Here is a 22,682-nt window from a genome sequence, read left to right as displayed (position 1 = left end):
GGGGACTGTCCGCCGCCAAACAACGTAAACGTTGTGCATCCACCCACTGAGTGTTGTACAATATCGATTCTTTCAGCATAAGTTCTCCCAACTCCAGCAACTCAAAATATGTCGATCAATTTATATTTAAATATAAAAATTTATATTTTTATATGTGTGGTTCATTTGCACGTTGGATGTCTAGAATTTCTTCTATGCAATTCCAAGTTTTTTTACTATTTCCTTCAGAATTAGAGGTTCTGGTTTTGTAATACCCGTACTCAAATTTAGTTTTTCTTATAAGTTTATTTAATAAATTTCTATATGTTTTGTACCTAGATTGTAATTCAATATTGAATGGCTGACGGTTTAGTTTTTTATGCAATTTATCACGCTCTCTAATGGATCTTATCAGCCCCGGAGTTATCCATTTTTTCAGTGGTCTATTTTTACTTTTTATTTTTATCTGTTCACTAGCTGATTTAATATTGCTTATTAACTTACTACAAAATTTATCAATCTTATCATCTAAGTCTAAATTTTGATCATTGAAGGAAATTTCATTTCCCCAACTTTCTTTTTGTAGCCCTTCTATCAATTTCTTATAATTAATTTTTTCTGTGAAGACCTCTCTTACTTCTTTAAAAACTGGGATTGGATTTCTCACGTGAAAAGTAGTACCGTACTTCAAAATCTTCTTTAAAATTTACATTTCTCCAAAATATGTGATCAATACATGTTTTTGTTTTACATGAAATTCTAGTTGGCTTATTCACAAGAGATCTTAGACCATACATCTGCATAAGGCTACTATATTCATTTGCTAGATTACCTACTATTACGCAAAATATCTATGTTTAAATATATTTTCAAAACCTACTCCAAAATTCAACACTCTGGTCCGCAACTTACCACTCGACATATTATATGTATTGCTTGAAAAATATCAAGTAGCACTAAGAAATTAGTTTTAAATAGGAATGTATAAACTTATAAGTTCATAATCAATGGAGTATTTTCTTCACGTTTATGGTTAACCATCATAATTTATATAAACATAAAAAACTTACACATTCATAATAACACTCACATAATTATAATAAATTGTAAACGCACTTGTGCTGGGCCGCTATGCAGTAATGCTCAAGTTCTATTACTCTGGGCCGCAAAAAACATGAATTGTTTGACGAATATATTAAAACTGCCCAATCAATCCATGGAATCAGCGGCCCAAAGAGCCTTGTCCTGATATTTTTTTTATTCGATAATTATATCATACTACACTAAATACAATATTATAAACCCTCTACACTTCTACCTATACTACTCTACAATCAATTTGATAAACACTCTATGATTCTACCTTTGCTACACTATATACAAAAATATAAACCCTACTATACGTTTCTGTACACTTCACACTACTATATGCGATGGAAATGGTTAATAGCATTAACAAAGTCGATGAAAAGTTCTTCAGTCGTTGGGTGAATACTTCTCCAAGTATACTCGGTCAAGTATGTTTCATGATTTGACGTGGTCATTCTACCGACTCGCCGCCTAATGTCTCTCTTCATTTTAGCCGTTTGATTCCATACCTTGCTTAAGTACGCTCCTATCATTCGGATTTATGAAATTATAACGGTGATTGACTGTTTTGTGCTCAAAACCAGCCATTAATAGAAATCTTGATCTGTATCCCTTCCAGCTATCAGTAATCATGTCTGAGAAATCATCTCATCTTAATTGTGGTTTATGCAAAAAACAATTGTCCATTAATTATAATTTACAGTGGTATCTTCAAAATGTTTATAAAAGTAATAGGCCTGAGAAAAAGGAGCAATATGTCCGTTTGAAGACTGCAGAGAAACATTCAGCAGTAAACATCCAGAGTTAGTCGGACACTTGACAAAGAAGCATGCATTTCAACCATCAATTGATGAATTCACGTTTGCTTCTGAAGATGGTAAGTTATTTGGTGAGATGTAGTTATTGATATAGAGAGTTAGTAGTATTGATGATAAGATGTACCGTACCGTAGTTAAGTTGTTGACAAACTATTAGTGACCCCCTGGGTTGGAGAACTCACTCATGAATAGTTGTATTTTGATACTTAAAACCTGCTTCTTTCAATCATACAGAGCTGGTGAAAATTATGGAAACAGCTCAAAAACAAAAACCGCACATTATCTTAAACCATTTCAGTTTGTTGATTTAAAAATTGTAAACTACCTATGTTGCAAATTAAGCAACTGAAATCATGTGTTAGCATCTGTGTAATAGCTCCCAAATAGCTTCAGCTGATGTTAAAACTGATGTTAAAATTAATGAAAAAACTGTAGTAATTGCATACAATGAATTCTTCAGAACTACCAAGAATGGTAGAATCCTGTGTGACCACTCAATTTATTGGAAATCTTATTATCTTCAATTTTGTAGGGAATGCTTTCTCTCGAAAAACTCAAGGTTCTCGAGATTAAATGGAAAAAGTCCAAAATTTTAGGAGGTTTTGAGGGAGAAGCCGCCCTCTGGCGTGTCAGCTAATTTCAGATTCGAATTCAGCGACCCAAAATACGTATAGAACCGTCGAGAAAAAATGTTTTGGGGCTGTTTCCTTGAAAACAACCATAGAGGCTATGTTACAAGTTTTAATTTTGACATAAAGAGGTTGTGTTGTGTTTTCGTGCATTGGCGAATCAGTAGCAGTTCCACTGAATGCCAGTCACAGCTCAGTAGCAGTAATCACAGTGAACGGAACTGCTCTAACAAATACGTTATCAGCGCTTGCGCATACTTCTCTATGCTAGAGGCTATTCCTACAGCGAGACGCGCGTCTTTTGGGCGTCCCGAAAGCAGCTTCTCTTTGTCTCAGAAACAGAGTAACGGCCAGCAACAGTCACAGTTATAACATAGTTATTCTTTGAGTATCTATAGTGAGGTTCACGTTATAATGGTAGTGTACGATTTGCAATGGTGTTGCTGTCCTTGTCTATCATTCAACAAATGATGTGAAGGGGTTAGTGGTTAGGGTTTTTTAGATTATATTCAATAATGTTTCATAGGATTAGGTTAGGTTTTTGCTTTAAAATTGCAATATGCTAGAAAGGCCTAGGGTCCAGGTAGAATTATGCTTTTTGATATTTCAAAAAGGTTAGGATTTTGCTTTGAAATTGCAATATGCTGAAAGGGATTTGAGGTTTTTACAAAAAGTTATGTTTATTGATGTTTTAAATGTGAAAGGGGAGGTTGGGGGTTCAGTTTTTTTTTTTGAAATGACAATATGTGGACTTAGTTATAGTGTTTTTTACATCAGTTAAATAACAACTGTTATATTTTATTAATTATATTTTTCAAAAGTACTCTTTCTTTTATAAATAAAATGATAATATATTGATTATTATATTGAATTTAATGATAAATCATCATTGGATAATAATATCTTCATCAAATAGAATGACAATTGGCTCCAGTTACAGTGCTCGGTAACCATCATCACAAAGAACTGACTGAATGGAACGGGAAAAACCCGTTGCTAACGCATGCGTGATACGGTGCTGTCTGAGACAGAGAGTGGTTTGTGTCCCGAAACCACTTCATCCAATAGCCTTTATATCCAAACACCAACTCACCCAATACGACCACTTCATCGAACAACTGTGCTGCACTCTAGTGGCTTAGTTCATGGAGTAACAGACTGAAATCCACCAATTTGAAAATGAAAATTACATATTTCTGTGACATCACTGCTATTGTAGATTAACTATAATCACATCATAAATTATATTTTAAACACTTTTCTTTTCTTAATAATAAACAATTGATCTTTTTAATCATAAAATGAAGTTGTTTTGAAATAAATTGAGGGGGACAGTTCCTATCTGTGTATTATTGATATTGAAATATGGAATGTGGCAACATCATTAAATTATGATAACATTGTTTCTGTATCTCAATTAAAAAAATATCAGAAACTTTCACCTCCCAAACATTATCAAACAGAACATTTAGGGTTCTGTACATATAAATGTGTGATTTGATATTTTGATGTACTATTGATAATTATTTCAGTTTTGATAATATGTAGGCCTACACCAGAGACATTATTATAATATACCTATATATTCATATACTTATATGTTATATGAAGACAAGGCAGAATATACCTTTAGAAGGTATTTCATTGTTTTCTGGTTGGATGTAGCCAGGATCTTCTTCAGCTGTAGAACAGCTGTTTTGACGACTTTTAAAAAGCATCGAATTACACAGTTTACACAAAGGAAAAAGTACTCTGATAACAATAATATATACACATATACAGTAGTCTGATCGTAGTTTTAAATATGTTGCCGCCAATCGTCATTATGTTATTCCTAGAAATTGGCAATATTTTTGTGTGTGGAAATATTATGACTACACTCAACAATAAATTTTCCATTTTCCGACCGAATTCGACTTGTGATGAATGATTTTGAACCGCCTTGATGAGCCAAGAAGAATGAAGTGTAGTACGATGAGATCCAAGATTTTAGTCAAAAGTTATGAGTGTTTTGATTTTTGATCCTTGAGGTGTCCTTAAGCGCACCACTCCACTAGGAAATATTGAAATTAAGTGCATCGAACGGGTGATTCTCATAGAACATAATCTCATGAACTTATATCATTGGAGATAGAGAGTTCCAAATGATCTCATTTCATTCAGAATTTTATAATCTTAAAAAAGTCAAGAGCAAATTTTTCTGTCCGATCACTGGATTTGACGGAAATAGCTGAAAACTGGAAAATGAACCGAAAATACGTGGTTTTTGGGCCACTCTGTATATAGCACAAGGAAATTTTGCATGAAGAAATTGGTTCTGAACTTCTCTCATGTATTCAAATAATATATTAGAAAATCAGAACTACAATATAAATTGCAAGCACACCCCCTTTTTTTTGTCTATATTGACTGGATTACCATTCTTACAGTTTGTTGTAACACAATTTTTCAGATGTCCTATAAGATACACCACTCTTGGAAGCCTAGTTTTCAAATAATCGATGTTTCCCCCATGTCAGCTCACATTATTAACAACACCGTGTTCAATGTGTTTATTATCATCTCAAACTAAAGATAACATTTTCAGACTTTCTTTCATTTAAAAGATTACCATTAGCCCTGAACCACACTTCTGCATCTGCCAATGAAATGTTTAAAAGATTTGAGAGTTCAGCAAAATCATTTGAGCTATTCATGAACGTTGTGTCGTCAGCATATAAAACTGTTTTACTTAATACATTGTGAGGCAATTAATTGATACTTATCAGAAACAACTAACTCCGCCAGTGCCGGTCGCAAGCCCGGGACTCATCTTGCAAATGATGAGGAAGGAGGAGCGGGAGGAGTAACAACCTCGTGAAAAAACCAGGGTCCATCTGGCTCCGGATGGTAGCACCCTGTAAGGGCCCCTGCCTAGGGATACTAGGTGAAAACCGGTCAACGGTCACGATGGCGGAAGAGGAGTCAAATCCCAACGGCAGAGTGGGCGGAAGAGCCTAGGGGAGTTAACCCTGAAGGAAAATCTGGCAGGTGTCCTAGGCCATAAAGCGGCGGCCCCGCTAAGGCACTCGGGTATTGTGGGCTGATAACCCGCATACCTTAAATCAACCTTATTACTGAAACTGAAGAGAATGAAAACCGGACCGGAAATTTAGGAACATTTGGAATGAAACAAAAAACTCGAATTGGATTTTGGAATATACGGACTTTAGGAGAGAGAGGAAAACTAAGACAGGTGGTTAGGGAGATGATTGCTTACAAATTGGATATTCTTGGCTTGTGTGAGGTTAGATGGCCTGACTTTGGTGAAATGAAAACAAGTGATGACACAACTTTCATCTACTCAGGTAAAACTGGAGAAAATGCAGAACGTAGAAATGGAGTTGGCATACTCATGAGCAAGATAGCTAGGAGGAGCTTAATGAGTTGGAACCCCGTCTCAGATAGAATCTTGACTGCTAGATTCAAAACAAAGATTAGACACGTTACCATTATACAGTGCTATGCCCCAACAGAGACTAGTGAGGATCAAATGAAGGAGGCTTTCTATGAAGAGTTGAATGAAACTATAAGAACTGTCAACCAGAGAGATATAGTAATAGTGATGGGGGATCTAAATGCTAAGTTGGGTGCGGATAATGAAGGATTAGAGCACATAATGGGAAAGCATGGTCTAGGTGAGCATAACATAAATGGAGAAATGTTTATTGACTTTTGTGCAGACCGTGATCTTGTAATTGGCGGAACTCCATTTCCTCATAAGAAATTCCACAAAGTATCCTGGGTATCTCCAGACCATCTCACTGAAAATCAGATTGACCACTTTGCTGTTAGTAGAAAATTCAGGAGGTGTCTCACTGATGTACGAAATAAGAGAGGGGCAGATGCAAATAGTGATCATCATTTAATGGTAGCTACGTTTGCTATGAAGATAATGGCTGCAGGGAGGAAATTTGTGAGTCCCAGAATGCGATTTGATGAAGCAAAGCTGAGGAATGAGCATGTGAAAACCCAGTTTGCTCTTGAAGTCAAAAACCGCTTTGATGTTTTGATGCAGGAGAATGATGAGAGAAGTGTTGACAGTCTATGGATGAATGTTAGAGAAGCTTACCTAGAAACAAGCAAATCTGTTCTAGGTAAGAGAGATCACCAGAAGAAGGACTGGATGTCTGAACAAACATGGAATCTTATACAGCTCAGAAAAGTTAAGAAAGCCAACATCAATACGAGCAAAACTAGGTTGCAGAAAAAACAGGCCCAGGATGAGTACTCAAGAACAGAGAAGGAGGTGAAAAAGTGTGTCAGAAGGGATCACCGAAAGTATGTAGATGATATGGCAGCTAGGGCAGAGCAAGCAGCAAGGATAGGTGACAGCAAAGAGTTGTACAGAATCACAAGAGCTTTATCCAAGAGATCCTATCGAAATGATGGCCCAGTAAAGAGTAAGGAAGGGCAATTGCTGACTAGTAAGGATGAGCAACTTGAAAGATGGAGAGAACACTTCATGGAAATCTTCAATAGGCAAAATGAGATAGAGGATCATGAAGAAGTAGAGCAAAGAGATGGGCCAGTGGTCACAGACATAGAATGGGAAGTGCCAACAAAAGATGAGGTGAAGAAGGCTATAAGTGAGATGAAAAATGGAAAAGCTCCTGGCTCAGACAATATCTCACCAGATGTTTTAAAAGTTGATGTAGAGACGAGTGCTGATATCTTGTATCCCCTAATCACCAAAATTTGGGAAGAAGAAAGAGTACCTGCAGAATGGAAGACAGGTACTATAATGAAGATACCCAAGAAAGGTTGCTCTACAGATTGTGTAAACTGGAGAGGGGTAACACTGCTCTCAGTGCCTAGTAAAGTGCTAGCAAGAGTAATCCTAAACAGGATAAAGGATTCTGTTGAAAGGAAAATACGGAGAGAACAAGCTGGTTTTAGGAAGCACCGTAGCTGTGTAGATTTAATAAACACACTGAGGATAATTTTAGAGCAAAGTGTTGAATGGCAGAGCACTGTTTACCTGGCTTTCATCGATTTCGAAAGAGCTTTTGACTCAGTTAACAGAAGAGTGATGTGGAGTACACTGATTAATTATGGCATCCCACAGAAGATTGTGAGCATTCTGAGAAATATGTATGAGGATTGTGAGTGCCGTGTCCTCCATGCAGGAAGTTTGAGTGAACCCCTACCTGTCACTTCTGGAGTCCGTCAAGGCTGTGTGTTGTCTCCCACGTTATTCTTGCTGGTTTTGGACAGTGTGATGAGAAGAGCTGGTGGAGGTAGGAGAAGAGGGATACCTTGGGGCCTAAGAGGGCGGCTAGAGGATCTGGACTTTGCTGATGATATATGTCTACTGGCACAGCGCTTTACTGACATGCAAGAAAAGCTGAGAAATATTTCAAATGAGGCAATAAAGGCCGGCTTGCAGATAAATGCTAGAAAGACAAAGGAAATGAGAGTAAATGCAAGAACAGACATGCCTTTGAAAATGGGCGACTCCAATATCGAGCTGGTAGAGTCCTTTTTATACTTGGGTAGTATGGTCACTGTAGAAGGAGGAGCTGATCAAGATGTAAAGAGTCGAATCAAGAAAGCAAACGGAGCTTTTATACAATTGAGGCCAATTTGGGCAAATAAAAATATATCCAAAGCCACAAAGATTCGACTCTTTAATAGCAATGTAAAATCAGTCCTCTTATATGGATGTGAAACCTGGAAGGTGACTACAGTGACCTCTAAAATGTTACAAGTATTTGTAAATAGATGTTTGCGTCGCATAATGGGCATCAGATGGCCAGAGGTTATCAGCAACGAAGCACTATGGGAGTCTACCTGTCAGGATCCAATCCAAATGCAGATAAAAAGAAGGAAATGGAGATGGATTGGGCACACGTTGCGCAAGGAAGAAGGTGCCATTGAAAAAGACGCATTGGACTGGAATCCTCAAGGACACCGTGCAAGAGGACGCCCAAAAATCACGTGGAAGCGTACCATCCAGACAGAAATTGGGAAAGCCGGCAAAACGTGGTTGGAGGTGAAGGCGTTAGCACGCGACAGAGTTGGATGGAGGACATTCTCGGAAGCCCTATGCTCCTCAAGGAGCGACAGGAACTAAGTCAAGTAAGTCAAGTATCAGAAACAGCAGAGGGCCAAGATCAGAACCTTGAAGTACCCCATATTTCAAATTTACAAGTTCAGACCACTCACCCTCAATACAGACCGCCTGCTTTCTATCTTTCAAATATGAACAAAATAGTGAAAGTGAATCGATAATAATCAAGTTTCTCCAAGTCAGAATGGTCAATACAATCAAATGCTTTACTCAGGACACAAAATCTGCTCCTGCACCTGTTCTCAAAGGCCTGAATAGCATCAGAGACTAGACTCTCCACTATCCTTGTTCATCATTCAGCAGATAGCGCTATCTTTTTTACTGTCGCAATGTTGTCAGATCGTTTTCTAAAAATGTACACGGAGGAAAAAAGAGACTAGTCAACCTATTTGGGAGCGAAAATATATAAGAAACTAGCAGGTAACCCGTGTTTCGCATGGGTCTAATTAAAAACATGACCTGCTGAAATCTTTAAGAATGCAAAAACAGGCCCACAAACATCCTCGGTAAATTAAGAATTAATATGCAAAATTTCAAGTTGATCAGTTCAGACGTTATGATGCGTCATTCGTAAATTTCCTATATGTGTATAAGCCGATTCTCTCCTTTATTATAGACTAGCAGGTAACCAGAGCTCCGCAAGGGTCCATTTTAAAACTTGACAAACTGAAAACTTTACGTAATGAAATCTTAATAAAGAATTGAAAATAAGCCTATAACCATTCTCGGTTAATTAAGAATCTATATGCATATAGATATCAAATAGGAAAATTGAGTTAATCAGTTATCAAGTTAATCAGTCCAGTAGACCAGACGTGATGATGCGTCAAACATAATTTTCCTATTCCGTACGTGTGTAATAAAAAACCTTTTCTCTTCATATAACACAAACTGGAAATAACACACTGGTTTCCTAACAATCAGTTGATTAAAATTTCTCTTTTCACGGAAAAGTCTGTTTTTTGATAAATAGGGAATTTACTCATCGTATTGTATTTGAATAATTATCAACCTTATATTACTAGAGACTTATTTAAAACCTGTTAAGTTTACATGCTTTCTAACTATACACCAAGGGAAAATATAATGTCTTGAATAATCTCATCGATCAAATATGTTCTATATATAGAATGATCTTAACGAAAGAGAAAACGCAAATAGACCAAACGTAACCAGCTTGACCAACATAACGGTTTAAAACCGTATTTCAGGTTATGTTTAGCATGATTGTAAGAATGAGATTAGGTTATGTTTTATCAACAAACTGAACAGTCAGGTTAAGATGTAACAAAGTACAGTAGATACAAAATTATTCATAACTTGGTAGGTTTATCCTTATAAATAAGCCCTTCTTTAGCAGAAGACTTATCAAACACAAAGACATAATATTGATGAATTCGTTTAAAACAGAAAGTTGAAACGATTAATAGTATGATTAGGCTATTCATCACTGTACCAGGTAAGATTAAAATAATATTGCCTAGGCCCTATTTGAAATAATTTTTAAATATTAACATCTGAAATGTACCTTCAAAGCAAGTATTGCTAATTATACAGAACAGTCACTTTTAATTTTAATAAAACCAAACGATTCTCCGATCTATGGACCGTGGCGAATAACTTACACTGGATAAGTAATAACGTAAATGCTTGTCACTTAAAATTTTTGCCTATCCATACTCAGATAGGCTACAACATATCGGGACCTGATTAGAAAACTTAGATACTGTTATCTTGAATATTAAATAATTGGATGCTAAAAATTTTTAACACACTGTCAATTTGTGTTCGTGAGCTGGAGTATGGGAAGTTTTGTAGGCTGGTTCGAGAAAAACTTATCAACTACCCTCTCTACTCATTGAGAGATGATGAGACCAGTGGACTTGTAGACCAGTTTGAGATTGTTTAATGAGTTACTATGGCAGTCCATCTACAGAGCCACACGAAACAACCTATCTGCGGCCATCTCTTTATTTGTGTTTTGATTGTTTTATATTTTGACGAAGTCTGTCTGGCGACTGCCGGTCATGGACTGAATATACTGAATTACTGAATAGGCTACCTACCCACTGAAAAATATTGATAAAACATGTAAATAATAAAATTAGGATTATTATAATCTGCTGTATCTTTCAGCCTACAGAAATAAAGTAGGCTAGGAATACAGTAGTTATTAGTCAATCTAAAGATAAACAAAATTAATACAAACATAATTATTTAATAGCCATTGAACAAGATCAAAATGTAATCTATAGGCTATGCATCTTCTATTTTTTCAATAGAGTTTATTCAAGTAGGGCAAGTAGCCTATTGCATTTTAGAAGTTGATGGAGGAGTAGAATTTGTCAGAATATTGAACAATACAAGTTACCTATCATCTAAGTTACCTATTATCTTGTAGTGAACAACTACAAGACTTATCCTATTTTGGACTATGTGTCTAACCTTAACTAAATCTGGGAGAGGAATAGCACAATGTTAACTTATATTTTCTTTTCCTACCATTTTGATGATGTACTTAGTGTATCAATCAATAAAGAATCAATCTTTTCTTTTTTGCTCTTTATAGGCTTTGCATTATATAGCATGCTTTAGGTTGCATATAAAGCTTCACGTTATAACACCTGACTCCTGTCTCACTCAGGATTGAACACCTCAAAACCAAATCCAAAAAATAGGTTTTGAGAACGGATTTTATAAAAGAATCATTGAATACGTATGATACAGGTAGCCTACTGTATTGTCATATAAACTCTTAGCAGGTCTAGAAACAGTTATTTTTCTTTTTTCAGAGAATAACAGGCTGATTGAGCTATTGTTGAAACTTTCTGCTGGGTCTATCTTGCTAGTTTATGGCTGGTGATCACCGTATCAATTATCAGGTGAGCTTTCTTGTAATTATCAACCTATCAAATCATGTTTGTTTTCCTGTCGATGCTGTATGCAAATTACAAATTGCTTTCAATACCAATAATAATAGAGTTTCGCATTATCGTTTTATCAGATGGGCACGCTAAATTGTTGAAGTATTGGCTGAAGTAAGACAGTCGTAAGGCCCATTGACGGCTTAAATATATTCAGGCGGTGAGACCTTCCCGCAAGAGACTCCCCACCAACAAAAGCCACACGAATTTACTTTTTTAGAGTTTTGCATTCTAACATTAGAATACTGCCTTGATCTCCTATTGGAGGCCGCCTGGAACATTCATAATTATTGTTGGTGTCTCCAAAACAAATTTTTGAGACAGGACCGTTCTCCATTGGTTGGGTTTTGTAGATGTTCCCTACTAATTGTTTGTTTCCTGGGTACACACGGGCCGGTAGACCATTAATTTCGATTTGTTCAACGACTTCCATTTCGTGGAGTCAATATTAGAAACCACACCTAACAACTAAGAAGACATTAATCAGCTATAGACTAAAAAAACCGTTTATTGTACAACTACTAACAAAGCTGGTCGCGCTCAAATTCAAATTTTAGGCCTATTCATTGCCCAAGACACATTATATAAAATATTGTACAGGCACTGTAAATTTACTTAAAAATCACATCTTTTCACTTTATATGAAAAATTATCACATGCTGTTCAACCTAATGCTAAAATACTGTTCAAGACTATAAAAACATTTCTTCAATAGGAACTTTTTAATTTTTCTCTTGTATTCCTTCTCAAGTAATTCCCTAACGGTAGGTGATTGTAAAATATGCTTACTCGGGCCTTAAAACTAGTATGACTAGATCTATAATAGTAAAATTCATTTCAGATCTTTAATCAATTCAGTGTGTAATGAGAGTGGACATTATTATGACTGGAAAATACATTTAAATTAGACTTCACAAACAACAAGCATGTGTATATGAAAATACATGGTAAATTCATAATTCTCAGTCTTATGAATAAAAGCTTGCAATGAGTGAGAGGTAATTCATTTCAAATTGTTCTACCTGCTATTTTTTGCAATAAAAGATAGAAATTGGCCATTTTTTGTGTATTGGAATATGGGCTAAGTACACTCAACAACAATTTTTCCATTTCTCAACCGAATTTGACTTATGATGCATGATGTTGGACCGCCTTGACGAGTCGAGAAGAATGAAGTGTAGTAAGATGAAATCTGAGCATTGTGTCAAAAGTTATAAATTTATTTTTATTTTTATTTACAATGCAAATGACACTAATGTAATAACATTGATAGATAAAATAATAAGGTACAGTAGTCCTTGTGCTATTTTTCTTCCAAATTTAAAGGTGACAAAGAGTTTGAAATTTTGATCCTTGAGTTGTCCTTATGCGCGCCTCTCCAATAGTGAATGAAATTAAGTGCATCTAACAGATGATTCTCATAGAACATAATATCATTAACTTCTGTCATTGTGCTGGACAATGTAGTTGGTGATGATGGTTGAAGCTGAAAATTAGGTGTTTTTCACAATACGATGAGCATTGTTGTCCGGTGTACCTGGAAATCTATATGAGATGAAGCGCTCTACCTGATCTTAGATTCTAAAGCACAAAAATACTCCCAGAGGAATTTTGAATTATATATGTGAATGGTAACAATCGGAAGATATTGTTGATCAAAACCTAAAATTCATCAGAATTGATTTTTTGTTTTAATTTTACACATTTTTGATAAATTATTACTCATTGGAGATGGAGAGTTCTGCATGATCCCATTTTATCTGTAAAAGGGCGAGAACCAATTTTTCTGTCTGATTACTGGATTTGGCAGAAATAGCTGAAAACTGGAAAATGAACCCAAAATACGATGTTCTGTATCTATCACAAGGAAATTAATGAAATTTCCTTTGCTTGAAGAAATTGGTTATGGACTTCTCTCATGTATCCAAAAGATATATTGAAAAATCAGAACTACAATATTAATTGCAAGCACCAATGTATATGTGACTGGACTATTGTGTGACAACATTTTTGTATAACTCATTACTTCTGTTATTCCTTGTGGTATTCTTTTCATTCCAATCAATTGGAGTTTTTGAAAATAATTTATTTTTATTTCATTTCAGGCACGAAAATATGTCACAAAGACCGCAGGGACAGTTCATCGTGTGTGTTGTTCCTCATTCTGCAAAGACAGTAGTGAACATGTTATCCTATAGTTTGACACCGTACACATCGTTTTACCATTACCATAGGTTATCCCACTTCCATTGTATAATTTTGTACATTACAAAACATGTGTGCTTTCGTGAATAATAATGTATTTATGTAGATTAACAATTCATTGTTACTTTCGCAATTTTTCATGTTTTGAAAAAAAATTAAAAAGTATTATATACGGTACTTCATTGGATAATTATTTTATATTATGTCATTCTATCAATATTTTGCAGTTGCAGAAATTTCACAACCATTTATTTTAATTTATTTGAAATAAGTAGGTAGTTGTGATAATTTCTAGTATTTTTATTTGATATGAATATCATCTACCACAATATCACCTCCACTACTACACACAAAATTTCATCTGTCTCTGTCTTCTTGCGTTTTGAGATGCAAATAATTTGATCAGTCTGGTGGCACGTAGCCAGGATTTGATTTCGGGTGGGGGAAATGAGATTTGATTGCCGTGGAGATTCAACAAAAAAATCAACTTACACCTAAAATTAGCATTTTCTGCGTATTCTAAACTTTTTGGAGAACAGATAAACAGCAAATTTTCGAATTTGGTTGAGAAGTTCAGCTGAGGTGTAGAAATATTGTATTAAAAGGGTTTAGAACTAATACCAATGATACGACCCAAAAAAGGCGGGTTTCAGCGTTTTTCATGAGTTATCAAGCATTTTTCTGCGTTTCCTCAGCATTCTGCATTTTCCATTTGGCTTGCACTTCCTTCGATCCAAGGTCAAAAGAGTCTTTCAGGCTTGATTCAATCTCCGGTTGATTTCAATTATGTATCTAATCCTATGAATTAAAAATATTTCTTTAAGAAATTTAGAGAAATGCATTGCAAACTCAATGAAAAACTGTGGGAAACAAACTCTTTAATTAAGCAACGTCTGAACTTAGCTAAGCTGAACCTGTGTATAGAGTTTCGAGTTTACTTTTTCAAGTCCTGTTGTTCTTGAAAAAAATGACTTCAAAGCAAAGAATATAATATGAGATGGACCTCTGTACCTATTTTGAACGTTCTCAGTCAATTTGGTCTCGTAGACAAGTTCATTAGTGCCGGTCCAAAGTCCGATTAAACCCCGATTGAAATGTCTGGGTCAAATTGTTCTTTTTATATGAATATATCATCTCTGGTTTACTAATAAGTCTGCTAACACGAATTTCGTAATTCGCTAGCCGGCAGTTTGTTCCGTATTGAGTGGCAATAAAGTTTCATAAATCATTAATATTACAGGAAATTTGTATAGCTTTTTATTAAAAACATTTTTTGACGACTGAAAATCCACACAAGCAGTTGATTGAAGCAGTTCTACTAAACAAATAGTGTGTAATTCGTCTGTATAATGTCTAATAAGATTTTATTCATGTTTTAGAGAAAACTAAATTACTAACTTATCTTTTTTGTAAATCATTTCAAGTGTGTTCTCCTTAGTGTGAGAGATGTATGTTGATGGAAGTAGGTATGATAGATTGTATGAATGGTAAACCACCATCATTGAGCTTGATCATTGTAGACAAGTTCAATAGTGCCGGTCAAAAGTCCGATTGAAACCGCTTTCACATTAACAAACAATCTGTAAGGTTTTCTCACAATTGTATCATATTTCAAATTCATTACCACGTTTTTCATAGATTTTAACTTATTTTATGATTCAATGAGAAAACTAGAATCATGGTTAGCTAATGTGTAAAGAGGCATAAAAGCGTGATGGCCATTCAGTAAAGTATAAAAATAAGCTTGTATTTTCTTAAAATGTATGTATTCAGGGATAGGTACTTATTTTTATTGATAAAATTAAAAAATAGATTTTTCTATCTTGCATTTCCATGGTAGGTTTGGCAATGAGATTACCACTTTCAGGTTATTTTGCAAATTTATACATTAATGAACTCGAAGGATCTAAATAATTGATAATATTAGCCCACTAAAACAAAATGTTATTATATTAGTACAGATATGTAAACAATATAATAATGTATTTATGAAGATTATGTAAAACATTGAAACTAGTAGTTGTGGTTTGTGTTTTTTATCTATTATTTTATGTTAAAATATAAAAACTTTTCAAAGAAAGGGTAACTTACTATAATGTCATTTTATAAAATGAGCTTTTATATTTGGTTTTGAATAAACAAGATATATACTTACTAATGTAATCAATCATTGATAAAGTGAGTTTCATTTGTAAATAAATATAAATTAAGTTTATTGATGTTGTTTCATAGAGAGCATTTGCAATAAATTTTAGTTATTCAATAACTGAGCTGTTTTATTTACAGTTACCAATAATCTATATGAATAAAAATCGAGCCTCAAATTTTGACATTCAATAACTTTTATTATAGAATTTTACAATAACTTTTTGTAGGTATAGAATTCACTGAGGATTTAAATAAAAACTCTTATTAAATATGATTTAATTAAATAATAATTGAGTTCTAAAAACCATATTACTCTTATTGACCAAGGTATGAAGAGTCTATCGCAATAAACCTTGCATATTGACTAGCCTTCGTAGGTAGCCTACTGCTGTACTTGATTGTTTATAATGTCGTTTTCACAGTAATATTTTGCATAGCGCACTTGGTGTAGATAAGGCTTATTACTATGTACAGTTAATACAAAGAGCAACCTCATCCAATAATATATCAAAATTTCAATTCAAATACATTTTATTATTATATATCACACATGTAAACTTTAAAGAAGAAATATTTTTAAAACTCATGTTAGTGACGACCGTTTCGTTGTGTGCTGCATCATCAAACTAAATTATGTTCAAACAGTAAACTCTCAAAATTTGAGGGTTGTGGTGGAGGAATTGAACTTAGCCATATTAATGAGTTTTAAAAATACGGAATTTATATTTTAAAGTTTACATTTGTGATATATTCAACAAGTAAAAAAATAATGGATATTCAATAAAGAAAAAAAATAATTTATTAAAATAGAAACAAATAAATAGGCTACCGGTACGCATAAAATTGTGAACTGAATGAATCATACAATAATCAAGAATTATTTGAATCATACAAGGATTCAAATAAAAATCTGATGAAATTATTGGTATTTAACCAGTCGCATCAACACTAAAAGCAGCGGTCAAAGATAAGTTCTTTTTTTACTTCATTTCAATTCAATCAAGAGTTTCAAAAAAACAATGAAAATATTATTATTGCATGCTGTAAAAAATCTGGTGTGGCGCACTCACACAACTTTCCTTGCCGTTATGAAAATTTATCACCAGACGCTAGTGTTCACGCGCATCTAAAGTCTACTCTTCAAAGATCCAAGCCAGCTGGTGACAGGACAATAACGCTGGAGACACGAAGTCTGCTATCTCTTCATAGTGAATGATTTAATAGAATCAACAGTTGCCAACAGTTTGCAATTGAAATAATAACATTTTCTCGAATTTCGAGCTTATTATAAATTTTAGGTGAAAATGTTACTGGATATTAATTGTAGAAATTTTCATGCTCAATCTTTCCCACTTGGAATTTTTTGTTTAAATTGTATCTGAAGCCTGATAATTGGGAATCTATAATCAATCTTTGCATAAATGGGGCGGAGCTCCTGGAATTTTTACAGATATGGTACTTATGGCAGTTGATAGAGCTTATCAATGACTAATTTAGGTATGAATTTGATCAAAATCGTTGGAGCTGTTTTCGAGAAAATCGCGAAAACCCCTTTTTTTGACAACATTTTAGCCGCCATCTTGAATTGCATTGGATCGAAATTGTTCGTGTCGGATCCTTATATTGTAAGGACCTTAAGTTCCAAATTTCAAGTCATTCCGTTTATTGGAAGATGAGATATCGTGTACACAGTCGCACATACACTCATACACACACACACACATACAGACCAGCAATACCCAAAAACCACTTTTTTGGACTCAGGGGACCTTGAAACGTATAGAAATTGGGGTACCTTATTTTTTCGAAAAGCAATACTTCCCTTAACTATGGTAATAGGACAAGGAAAGTAAAAAATATATGACCAAACTATGTAACACTATTTATAGCATTATGTGTTATATATATCAAAGTGTTATATATAGCACTTTATAAGTGTTTTATATATATATATATATATATATATATATAATAACCCTATATAACACTATTTATAGCATTATTGTCTCTTTTAAACTTTTATTTAAAAATGTTTTTACATTCAAACTTCGTTGTGAACCTAGTAGGTAGTTTAATAGATTTTTTTATGAAAATCTCTGATTGTGTTGAAAAAAGGCGTGTGAATGACCATTGCCAATATAGCCTAAGCCTAGGTAATAACACCCAATCCATGAAATTTAAGCTTACATTCTACACTCAACTTCAGGTAGGATTTATAATATTATGCTGATATTTTGTAGATGGATACATGATTTTGATGACTTTGTCGTCAAGAACGTTAATAATTATTACAGAAATTATAAAGATTAAATCATTGTTCATACATTTTCTCATTTTCAGAAATGTCAACACAGTAGTAGGCTATTTATAGGCCGTTTACGGTATGGTATTTTATTTGAATATTAAGGTACTGTACCCACCTCACCAAGTATCGATCAAAAATGTGCTATAAGACAAGAATAAAACGTATTCAACAATCAAAACTCAAGCATCATTTGCATGTGAAATATATACCGGTAATCAATTTTTAATGTGAAATACTGAAACAATCTTATTCGAAGTGAAGTTCATAATTGGCGGTTAACGTGTGCAGTGCATGTCATGGCTGGAAACCTTATAAATAGCTAAGGTATGTTACACCAGGTCTGGTGTTTTTTTCAAAAATCATAACGAAATAAAAGTTAATTTATTTATTCAAGTAAGTAAATCTTTGCTTTATAGTTATTGGTTCTAGTATAGACGATAGCATCGTTGCATTTACTTGATATTGGGTAGGATATGTGGTAGCAATAAAAATACGTAAAAGATGGACATTTCAACTGAAAATATTATATGAATATCATAAAAATATTATAAAATAGATTTTATCAAGAATAATAGGATTATAATCGAATAATTTATTATCATAACCTGAAAATAGCTAAGCCGTTGGGTTGGTCAAGCTGGTTACGAATGGTCTATTTGGTTTTTCTCTATATTTAGGTAATGTCCTATATATATCATCCAATATAAATCAACCAAAAAATGGATGGTAGAAATAAAAATAATAAATATTAATCTTCAGTCAATAAAGGCCTATCGTTCAAGTAACAAGTGCTACAAGTGGTTTTTACTTGGATACATAGATAGTGATAGGCCTAGACTACTGAAAAATCTTAAAGAAAATCAAACAGCATACCAGACTGGATATTCTTCAGTTATTGAACATTTGTAAGCAGCTGATAAACTTTATAAAAATACCACTTCATACAATCCTTCATAGCAAAGAAATATAGAGTGAGTATAGATTATCGGACCAATTTGTTGGGTTGATGGAGCAATAACGAATGAGTTAATTCTTTTCAATTCCTGAAGATTACATTAATCTCTTGGGACATGCAATTCAATATGGAAGACTGCTACCGAGCACTGTTAAATAATTTAAAAGCGAATGCAATTTTTATATTACCTGGTTCTTCCTTCCTGGTTGATCCAGTTCTTCATTTCAATCTGTGAGAGAAACTTAACAGAAACGGTTATACAAATGATCTTGGAGTAAATAACTATAAGTTAATGATAGTGCATGATTAATGGGATGGGGGATGTCAGACGGAATGAGATCGAACCCATTACCGAGACAGCGAGAATAGACTGAAGTTGCAAAGCTCAACTTTAGGGTGCTCATGGAAAAAGCATAAACTCTTAAAGATGAAACTGACTGAAATGATTATTGTTTGATTAACCTTTAGGATGAGTTCAATAAGTTATGCTGTCTGAATCCAAGCGGAAATTTGCTGTAGCATCAGTTTACAGTGAGTTAAGTCTCTCACAAACTAGTTATCCAAAAGGATGGATTTGTAGTAATGAATTTGAATAAAGCAAATCACTGAAGTACTTTTCGTACAAAAATTTAAAAGAATTGTCATTTTGCAATTAAACACTTGAAAGCTCAAGCATGAAGCACTGGCACAATAATTGTGATCACTATTTATGTTCTCAATGACAAAAGAATAAATCCAAAACAATATTTAATAAGATTTTTCACAAAATTTACAAATAACAATTTTGTCCGTAGACCACAAACTAAAATTGCTAGTGCTGACAGTATATTACACTATACAAAAAATAGTAATCATTATTATCCTAAAATATATTGCCCTATGCCCTCTGTCTACTGGCCTAGGTATAGTACTGGCCTTTGAATTAGTCTAAAATCTTAGAATCATAATCACAATAACTTATTAATAAGATGATGATGATGATAGATAGAATTTGAGACATTGTCAAAACCTCAAAATAGCCTCACAGTCCTAAAAACATAGATTAAAGAGTAGAAAACTTTTCTCTCATTAAGAAAACCTGAAAAAATTCAATTTGATTCGAAAAGTTCATATTTAAATTAAATCCACATCTCAACTCAAACATTAACTTTACTGTCATAATTTCATGTAATTTACGAAAATATTTCAACTAAGAATAAAGGAAGAGAAATTATTAAGTTTATTATTGCATTGTGATCAAATATTGAATTTTTAATGAAGTATATTATTAAATAAGTTAATAGTTAAACGATTCTGTAACTTGTATATAACGCCTAATAAATGTACAGTACAAAATGAAATAAAATTATAAATACCCTACTTAACTTGAATGACTGTGAACCAAGAATAATAAAAATATAACTATTTAATATTTACTGGCCATGAATGTTGTGGGAAAAAAATCTATCTTATCTTAATTTATGTTAAGATATCCTAATCTTAGCTTCCAAATATGTTAAACCTAATGTTGGAAAATGTTCGGAAACTCATATATTAAGGATGTGCAAAAGCTAAAAATAAACTTTTTACTCGTGATACTTTTCAAAGTTTTTTGATTTGTATATCATCAAGCTAACAAAATAAAAAAGTTTTCTCAGGAAAACATTTTTTTTCTCTGATCATTACTTTTTGAGATAGGAGCGCCTAAAGTTTAAATTTTTGGGACAGAACATTTCAAATTCGGTAAGAGATAAATCCATGAGATTTAGAGGATAGATTCTTCATGGTATTGTTGATCTAGTAAAACATTTTCGGAAAATATCAATTTTTAAGATAGTTATTCAATTTACTAAAAATAACCAAAAATAACTTTTAGTTGAGTTATTTTTGGTAAATTGAATAACTTTTCTAAAAATTGATATTTTCTAAAAAATTTTGGTTTTACTAGATCAACAATACCATGAAGAATCCATCCTCTAAATCTCATGGATTTATCTCTCACCGTATTTGAAATGTTCTGTCCCAAAAATTTAACTTTAGGCGCTCATATCTCAAAAAGTAATGATCAGAAAAAAATGTCTTCCTTAGAAAACTTTTTCATTTTGTTAGCTTGATGATATACAAATTAAAAAACTTTGAAAAATATCACGAGTAAAAAGTTTATTTTTAGCCTTTGCTCAGCCTCGAGATTCTCATGTGAAATTGTGATGTGACTGATGATGATGATTATGGGGACCATGTTTATTCTGAGTTAGCATTCCATGAACTCGGTTGATTAATTTCCATTAACATATCAAGTTGAAATTAACATTTTACAATTGAATTGGAATAAATCAAACTATTTTCAATCAGAAACACTTGAATTACTAAATAAATTAGGCACATAAAATATTATATAAAATAACTACACATAAATAAACCAAAAATAAAATACAAACGTTTAAATTGAACATAACAAAATATCAGTAATATAATATTACAAAAATGGTAACGTGGGCTCAACGTAGATAGTGAGCTTCACTAGCTTATTGAATATAGCAAACAGATTTTACATAACTTTAAATACTGTATGTATTTTCCCAACAGTGTTGATTATATGGGAAAAGTAGAATTGTGTTTTTCATTAGAATAAAACAGATTTCCTATTCTTTATTATGAAAGGAATCGAGTAACGACTAAATAACTTTTTTCTTCAAAATTTAGGAGTATAAACTATAAACTTAGAATAAGTAAATGAACTTAACATCAATACTCTCCTTGGAATAGAAAATATTTGAATGATTTATGGTTATCTTATCATGATTTATCGAAATGGGAAGATAATTCTAACGGGACCCCACATATTCAGATAAAGAGAACTCGGTAAGAATAGAATAACAAATTACAGGTTTTCAATCACATTCAATAAAAAATAGACATGGGATATTATTTTTCAAATAAAGATTTCTTGAAGGATCCATTCCTTTAAAAACCCTCCTATTAGGAAATCACTTGACTTTATTGTGAGATGAAAATCAACCATGTTGATGAAATCAGTAGATGACTCGAGTAAAATTGAATTAATTTGATAGTTTTCCTATTTTAATTGTATTCCAACCTAAGAAAGTTGACTGAAAAAAGTGACCACATCAGTGTCATTTGGAAAACATGATTCTCAGTTTTAGATTTGATTTTTAATCACTGCTGCCAGCCTGAATCATCAACAGTTCACTCATTGTGTAAAACACAATTATTTTCAGTTTTGCTTCTCTTTCGGTTATTTTTCATCTTTTTTATTTTTCGGTTATTTTGTTGAAATTTCATATTTTTAACCCATTAAAACTATGATTTTTTCTCTCAACAACGTTCTACAATATTAATAATCTGTTATCTGATATTTTATAAATTACCAAGCAAACTTGTTTATTGATTTTATAATATGATATGAAAATTAAAATCTAATTACAGTATTTACTGAGAAGCTGATAAAAATCTTCGGTCTAGCAGAACCCCATGAAGCTCGAATTTGAAAATAATTGATCGATTTTATATAAATATAT

The 22,682-nt window shown here is 33.2% G+C and overlaps 1 long non-coding RNA gene across 1 annotated transcript; it reads left to right on the top strand.

The window, feature by feature from the left end:
- Nucleotides 1-9,863: 9,863 nt before the first annotated feature.
- On the top strand, nt 9,864-16,404 carry LOC120354473. The gene is made up of 3 exons (XR_005573049.1): nt 9,864-10,086; nt 11,420-11,509; nt 13,657-16,404. It is a non-coding gene; the product is annotated as an uncharacterized LOC120354473 (long non-coding RNA).
- The last annotated feature ends 6,278 nt before the right edge of the window (nt 16,405-22,682 follow it).

Source organism: Nilaparvata lugens, chromosome X, assembly GCF_014356525.2.
Source record: "Nilaparvata lugens isolate BPH chromosome X, ASM1435652v1, whole genome shotgun sequence".
Classification (NCBI taxonomy): Eukaryota; Metazoa; Arthropoda; class Insecta; order Hemiptera; family Delphacidae; genus Nilaparvata; species Nilaparvata lugens.
Note: the sequence above shows the minus strand (reverse complement) of the source record. Positions and strands in the feature narration are given on the sequence as shown.